Source organism: Elephantulus edwardii, unplaced genomic scaffold (genome assembly GCF_000299155.1).
Source record: "Elephantulus edwardii isolate Elephantulus edwardi_28Jun2011 unplaced genomic scaffold, EleEdw1.0 scaffold00007, whole genome shotgun sequence".
Classification (NCBI taxonomy): domain Eukaryota; kingdom Metazoa; phylum Chordata; class Mammalia; order Macroscelidea; family Macroscelididae; genus Elephantulus; species Elephantulus edwardii.
In genome coordinates, this window is record NW_006399757.1 from 10435725 (window position 1) to 10444460 (window position 8736).

At 38.6% G+C, this 8736-nt stretch overlaps 1 pseudogene; it reads left to right on the plus strand.

Annotated features, from left to right (window-relative positions):
* The window catches only part of LOC102850069, a 25201-nt pseudogene that overhangs the window by 13999 nt on the left and 2466 nt on the right, over positions 1–8736 (plus strand).

The window sequence follows — 8736 nt, forward strand, 5'->3', positions numbered from 1 at the left end:
GAAGCATCCTTGATTAGTCTGAAAAAATAATTTTACTTAAAAGCGTCAATGGTCATTATCTCTTTAAAATTATGCTATATATGCCTATAACTTCAAGGAAGGCAAAAAACATCTAGAAAGGATAGCTAAAAGTGAAAATAGTATCAGTCAAATTGCTTAGTAGAAACCTACGTAACAGGAAATGTTATGGTTAGATCTGATCTGGTCAAATGAACCAACCTCAGAGCAGCCATCAAAGCTAACAAACAGCTTTTTTAATCCCTTCCCGGCCATTTGGTTGGCAACTGTTGGTGGGGGGCCAGCTGGCACATAAGGCGACAAGATGGTTAAGCAACAAAAAGTCCCTGGAGTAGTTCAACTCTATGCTTCAATTTGTTACGAAAAGTGGAAAATGTGTGCTGGAGTACAAGGAAACTCTGAAGATGATTAGTCAAGGAAAAGCTGAGTTGGTCATCCTTGCCAACAACTGCACAGACTTGGAATCTGAAATCGCTATGTTGGCCAAAACTGGTGTCAATAATATGGAACTATCACAGCATGTGGAAAATGCTACAGAGTAAGCACGCTGGCTATTATTGATCCAGGTGATTCTGATATCATTAGAAACATGCAAAAAACAGACTGGTGAAAAGTAACAAAATATTTTTCTTCAATAAAATTGGCAGAGCTTGTTTTTAAAAAAATCCACCCAAACACAACTAACATACATATAAAATTATACTAATGATGGGTGTAAATATCTCCATTTTCTTTAGGTGGAATTTGGCCATCTAAACAGCAAGATGAAGCCTTTACTGAAAGATCTCAAAGATCCTCTTAAGTTTTCCATTTCTTCCTCTGATTGTGTGTATATTTCACCACAGCCTGTTTGTAGAGGTAAAGCTGGGAAGGCATGTCTTTTGAAGCAACCAGCTGCTGCACAGGAGAAGGACGGACATTCTCCTCCTGTGTGTGATTTACGGCCTCTGCAAACCCAATGGAGGGTCAGTTATGTGCTGTTTCTGACTCAACTTCACGTAACAACAACAGCAAGAACATATGGAAGAAAAGAAAGACATTTATAATCAACACACACACACAAAATTTCACATGCAAATTAAGTATCTAGAGAAGGAAAAACCCCTATAAAATTATTAGACATTAATATGGTAGGAAAAAGTTCTAGGCACTATGTGGAAATACCAACCTAATGAAGAAAAAGAAGAAACATAATCGATAATGGGAAGACAGTACTTACAAAGAATATATAAACAAGACTTACTATCCCTAATAAAGCCAGTAATCAAAGAAATAACAAAATAGATGAAAACATAAATAATATAAACCTAAAATTCACAGAAACAACTCATTGACATGAAGGTCAGAACTGACTCAGAGCTGAAATTCCAGTGGGTTTTCATAGACTATACATTAAATGAGAAGGGATTGCCTATCTTTCTTCCTCAGTGAAGCCGGCATATTTGAACTGCTAACCTTTGGAGAGGCAGCACAATTCCCTACTAGGCACCCAGAGCTCTCTAGAACATATATAAGAAAACAAAGTACAAATAAATATCCTCAACTTCACTCTATGAACATGATCTCTGAACCTTGCCCTATGCTAAGTCAACCTCAACATCTCTGACATATGTGACAAAATTGCCAGAGTTATTGGGTCAATTAATTTCATCTAGCGTCTTCCCTCTTGCACAGACCTTCTACCCTTCCAAGCATGATGTCCTTCTCTAAGGACTGGCCCTTCTTGACAGCATGCCCACAGTATGTGAGATGAAATTTCAAAATTCTTGCCTCCAAGGAGCAACCTGCTTTCACCCTCTCCAGGACAGACCTGTTTGTTCTCTTGGTCCAAACTATGTTCAATACTCTTCTGTTTTTTTTTTTTTAATTATTGCTTTGCATATAATCATTCACATACATCATGTTCTGTATATGTACTTTGTGTTTTATACAAATCATTGATAGACATGTTCAGTACTTTTCTCCAGCACCACAACCCAAAGGCATCAATTCTTCTTCTATTATCCTTATTCATTGCCCAGCTCTCAGATGTATAGCAAGTAATTGAAAAGATCATGTCTTGGATCAGGTACACCTTATCTTTTAGACTGATACCGCTGCTCTTTAGCACTCTGGAGAGGTCCTTGACAGCAGATTTTCCCAATGTAACCCTCTTTTGATTTCCTGACTGCTGGTATCAAGGGTGTTGATTATGGATCTGAGCAAGACAAAATTGTTAATAACTTCAGGCTTTTCTCCATCTACCATGATGCTGCCTATTTGTCTGATGGTGAGGATGTTTGTTTTCTTGATATTGAGATGCAATCCATTTTGAAAGGCTGCAATCCTTGATCTTCTGCAGCAAGCACTTCAGGTCCTCCCCAGTTTCAGCAAGCAAGGTTGTGTCATTTCAGGTGTTGGTGAGCCTTCGTCCAGTTCTGATGCCACATTCTTATTCTTAAAGTCCAGCCTCTCAAATGATTTGTTCAGATATAGGTATGGAGAAAGGGTACATCCCTGATGCACTTCTTTCTTTATTTTGAACCATGCAATGTTCCCTTGCTCTGTTTGGACAACGGTTTCTTGGTATAGGTATAGGTTTCACATAAGCACGATCAAATGTTATGGCAGGAAATGTACAGTCTCATGCACAGTTTTTAGAAGTATAAAATGTTACACTAAGTTTAGAGTTTCAGTCCATCTTGTTGAAAGTTTTCCTTTCTTTTGATGACCAAGAATGATATCTTTTTCCAACAACTGGCCCCTCCTTATAACATGCCCAAAGTATGTGAGATGAAGTCACACCGTCTTTGCCTCTAAGGAGCCTGGTTACACTTTCTCCAAGACTTACTTATTCTTTTGATAGTCAATGGGATATATAGTACTCTTCTCTGACACCTCAACTCAAAGACATCAATTCTTCTATCATTCTTACTCATTGTCCAACTTTCAGATGTAGAGCAAGTAATTGAAAAGATCACAGATTGGATCAAGAGCACCTTAGTCTTTAAACTGACATAGTTTCTCCTTAAAACTTTGGAGATGTCCTTAATAGAAGATTTTCTTTGTGTGATACAGCTTCCCACCCCCAACATCCCCAACAAATAGAAAAAGAACAGCAAGAAAACCCAACAACCTCTAAAAGAAAGGAAATGATAAAAATTAGGGCAGAAATAAATGCAATATAAAACAGAAAATGAATTTAAACTGTCAACAAAACCAGGAGTAGGTTCTTGAACAAGGTCAATAAAATCAACAAACCACTAGCAAAGCTAACAAAGGAAAAGAGAAAAATAATCCAAACTGTTTAAATTTAGATAATTCTTTCTAAAACTGATTACTCATTATAGTTGACTCATGAACAACACAGAAAGAGTGGGATGCTGAACTCCGTCACAGTTGAAAATCTGCACAATTTACAATTGGTTCTTGAATAGCAAAGGTTTGAACTGGGCCTATTTAAATAGGGATTTTTCCCCCACCTCTTTTTTGCTATTGTGGTAAAACCCCACTACTGTTGAGTCCTATCTGACTCATAGCCACCCTTCCTTGGCTTCCAAGGCTGTACATCTTTACAGGAAGTGACTGTCCTTCTTTCTCCCTCAGACTGGATTTGAACTGCTAACCTTTCAGTTAGCCTGACACTACTGTGAAATGAATCCTCAAATTTGTCTTGGAAAAAGTGAAGCCACAGTATATTCCTTAGAAACATGGGTGGTGAGACTTGATCTTACATACATATCATGTTATTAGGAGGGGCCAGTCTTTGGAAGAAGGCTTTATACTTGGAAAAGTGGAGACTTATCCAAAGAGGTGGCGACTCTCATTGAGATGGGTTAACACAGTGACTTAAACAGCAGGCCTATTTACACACGATAGTAATTATAAGGACAGCGCAGGATCAGGCAGGATTTGTTCTATTCAGAGTTTCTTTAGGAGTCAGATCCAACTTGCTGGCACTTAACAACAACATTGCAGTGAGCTCAAGTGTTACCAGTTCCCAGTTAGAGCACCCTGGGATGCTAATCATATCCACATGAGCTTATTGCAACAGCAACAGGGAAGAAAAGGGGGGAGGGGGGATAATAAATTTCTGAATAAGTAAGCCTGAGTAGTTCAAGCCCATGTTCTTCAAGGTGTTGCGGAATGGCAACGGAAACACTGACAGAGGAGATCAATCAGAACTGGCTTTAACAAAGTCTGTGGCAATATAACAATAGAAACTTGTTAGGCTAAAAATCAAAATGGAGGTTGAAGCTCAATTCTAAAATCCTATGTCAGGACATATTCTGAAACCAGAAAATCCTTTATGTCAGGATATTTTTCCAAAACCAGAACTTAGAAAATCCTATGTCAGGACATATTCTGAAACCAGAAAATCCTTTATGTCAGGATATTTTTCCAAAACCAGAACTTAGAAAATCCTATGTCAGGACATGTCCCAGAACTAGTTTCCCAAGACCAGAAACTTTATGCACCAATGATGCACTGCAACGACCCCATATAAACCCTCTGAGCCCAACCCACAGTGCTACTCCCCTTGCTGAGTAGGCCAGCACACAATAAACTTTGAGAATTATACCTCTACCTGGCGTGGTTCTTGGCTTAGTTCTAATACCATTTAAAACTGACCCTCAAGGAATGAGGCAATATGACAATAAGAACAGACTCTCAAGGAATATGGCAAAACAACAGACTCAAGAAAAAGACAAACGATATAGCCAAAAGTCACCATACGGCCATTAGAAGGAATGCACCATCAGCTGTTTAAACCCCACTCCCTGCTAACAAAGGATATATAAACCCTTTTGGAAGACAAAGACAGGTCAGTCTGTCCTGACTCTTTCATAGTCTGTTATGAACGTCTAATAAACCTCAGCTTCCTTCTCTTGTCCTCACTCGGTACTGGTGTCTTTCTTGTTTATCCAAGTCAGAACTTTTTAGTTCCTACTCAAAGAGGTCCCTGGATCTCTTACGGAAATCATCCCCTTGACAAAGGAACACTGTAGTTTAAACATGTCAGTAAAATTCACCAGTTTTATTCCCTGATCTCCTTTGAGGCAATTGCTCTCCATGATATCCTCTGTAAACTGTTAAAAAAAATTTTTTTAACCCCCCCAAAATGGTTTTCATAACAAAGTTGCCTGATAAAAGAAATATTCATTAGCTGGTAGTTTAATTTTATAACAGTTTGATGAGAAATAAAACAATAAAGCAATATGTGTAGACAGAAGTTTCCAATACAAAGTTGAAGAGGAAGCAAACTGACCAATGATTGCAACGCATGTGGTAATACAGCCCTCACAGCTAGCTCCTTTGACAACGGAACAGGAACTTCAGCTTGAGCATGTCTAGCACTATGGACTGGCATCAAAGCCTTTGCAAATCAAACACATGTGACTCTAAGGGCTGAATTTAGGTAGAACTCTTTCAGAAGTTGATTATAGTGAAATGAGTTTTAAAACCACACAGACTCCTAGTCTTATAAAGACCTTTTCAAATGAACAAATTTAAGTACACATCCAAAAGTTGGCCTAAGAGAACAGTAAACCTCAATAATCTCATCATTAGGTGAATTCTGTCTCGTGTATCCCTCTCCTAATTTCTTCCTAGAGTCTTGAGAATGTAAACCCCACATAACATGTCATTCCCTCCCCCCAAATACCTTGTTTTTATGTGTCACCACTCACAGCAACACTGTTAACAAAAGATCTGAACCTTGGCCTGTCCTGTGTCGCTCTTGGCCATTGTTACAGTCACTGTGACCGTCTGTCTTGTTGAGAATCTTTCTTTTTCTCTAAGTGTCATACACCAAAGCGAATTACAAAACAAATAAGCATTAAGTGTCCTAAAACAAATATGCATGCTATAGAAAATAGGAAAAAAAAAAAAGGTGTCTGGCTAGAAGCAGTGTATCTTCCAGCTCAGCAGAAGACTGTAGGCAGTTGGGATGCCTAGTTAGGTCAGAGTTCCTGCTTGTCTGATGGAGGCCTCATCATGTGAGCCAGGTCTTGAGGAGCTCCTCTTTTGGTATTTTAAATGCCAGCAGAGCCACACATAATAGACAAATTACACCAGTATTTCTTTCTTTTTTAATTTTTTTAAATTTTATACTGGTTTACTTACAAAGTTTGTATAAATTGTTGTTCATGCTGAATCTTTCCCATTTCTTTTACCTCCCCCTTCCCTCCACCCATCAAATTATATGACCACCACACTACCCATCCCTACTCACCCTCACCCCTCAGCTCCCTCCCTCCCCCTTGGATCCTCATACATGTTCTACAATAATGGTCTTAAACAGTATTTGTCTTTATGGGACCAAGTTAGTTCACTTAGCATAATGTTCTCCAGTCCCTCCCAAGTTAGGTAGTGATTTACAGAATCATTGCTCATACATGCTGTGTATTCCATCGTGTGAATATGCCATAATTTCTCAATCCATTCAATTGTGGTTGGACACTTGGGCTGTTTCCATGTTCTTGGGATGGTGAATAACAATGCTACAGCTGTTATTTCTTGACTTTACTTGCATTTATGCATCAGAGAGCGGGACAATGACTAAGAATGATAGAAGAAGAATTGATGCCTTTGAATTGTGGTACTGGAGAAGAGTCCTGAACACACCATGGACTGCTTAGAAAACAATCAGATCTGTCCAGAAGAGAGTGAAACCAAGCTGCTCCTTAGAGGCAAAAATTTTAAAACTCCCTCTCACGTACTTTGGGCATGTTACCAGGAGGGTCAGTCCTTGGAGAAGGGCATCACGTTTAGAAAGGTAAAGGGACAGAAAAAGAGAAGAGGACCCCTACTGAGCTGAATTGACACAGTAATTGGGGTAATGGAGGAAAGTGTGTCAGAGACAGTGAAATTGGTTTAGGATAGAACAAGGTTCAGAGCTATTATACATAGGGTCACTATGAATTGCAAGCCACTTGACAGTACACAGCAATGACAACATCATAAATTCAAGAAGGTAGTAATTAAGGCCCTTGGAAAGGAAATAGCTGAGTGCAAAGAAACATTCCATGCTTTTTCTCAGTATAAATGCTCATTAAGGCATTTCTCCTAGTTCTTTCCTTAATTAAGAAATTGTAATTACAGCATCATTTCAAGTTTTGAAAGTAGACAAAAGATCAAATTAAGAGCCATGTAAAGCATTATCCTTAGCAATTATTCGAGTCCATGTGCAATGATAGGTTGTAAAGTTGTAAGATTTCAGGTCATAGTAAAAAGTCTTTTTCTACACATTGTTATATGAGAGGGTAACAAAACAGTAAATTAGTAACTCAAGTTTCACAATCTGTGTGAATCATGTCTTGAGTGAAAGCCTTTTCCTTTTGTTATCCAAGCTGAAAGAACACAGTAAAAATAGAGTTGTTATTAGGTGCTGTCTAGTTAGTAATGAACTTTATAAAAGTCATATCAAAGAAATTCTGTCATAGTGACTTTGTGAACATCAAATTGAAATCTTATCCTCCCCTGTATCATCCTCATAATCTTTGATATGCTCAATTTCACTGCTGCAAACAATGTGCCAATGCATCTTGTGGGAGAGCTTTCTCTTTTCATTAACCTTTTTCCAAGGACTGGCCCTTTGTGAAAACATGCCCAAAATATTCAAGATGAAGTTTCACCATCCTTGCTTCTGAGGGGAGCCCTGGTTGCACTTCTTCCAAGACACACTTGTTTATTCTTTTGGAATATTCTATGGAATATTCAATACTCTTCTCAACACTACTATTCAAAGACATCAGGCCTTCGGTCTTCCTTCCAAAGGCTGAGGCAGGATGCACCTTGATCTTTAAACTGACATCCTTTCTCTTTAGCACTTTAGAGAAGTCTTGAAAAGATTTTCCCAATGAAACACCTCTTTTGATTTTTTTAAAATTTTGCTTCCATAAATGTTGATTGTAAATTCAAATAAAGTGAAATCATTGACAAATTCAGTCTTTTCTTCATCTAGCTTGATGATGCCTACTAGTCCAAAGGTGAATAATTTTGTTTTCTTGATGATGAAATGTAATCTATATTTAAGGTTGTAGCCTTTGATCTTCTTCAATTAGTGCTTCAAGTCTTCCTCACTTTCTGCAAGCAAGGTTGTGCAATCTGCGTAATATAGAGTGCTGATGAGTCTTCCTCCAATCTTGATGCTATATTTTTTTAAAAAAAATATAGTCCAGCTTCTCAAATTATTTGCTCAGAGCACAGCTTGAATAAGTATGGAGAAAGGAGCCAATACTGATGCCTACATTTTTTGAATTTAAACCGTGCAAAAATCCCTTGTTCTGTTTGAAAAACTGCTTCTTTCTCTATGCATAGGTTTTGCACATCACAATAAATTATTTTAGGATTCCCAAACTTCTCTGCATTATCTATAATTTGGTATTATACATACAGTTTAAAAATACACCAAATAAACATCTGATATTCTCTACTTTTAGTCAAAATCTATCTGGCATTAGTAATGATATCCCACATTCCGTGACTACTTCTGAATCCAATTTAAATTTCTGGCAGTTCCCTCTTAATGAACTTAATGAATTCTAGCCATTAATCGTCAGCAAGATTTTATTCAAATGTGGAGTGGGGGGGCGGGCCGAACGGTGGGCGGGGCCGAACGGTGGGCGGGGCCGAACGGTGGGCGGGGGCGAGCGGGGCCCCTGGGCGGCCCCAATCCGCAGGCGCACTCCACCTCTCGCGAGAGCGGCGCTTCCTGAAAGCGAGGATATAGCCGCG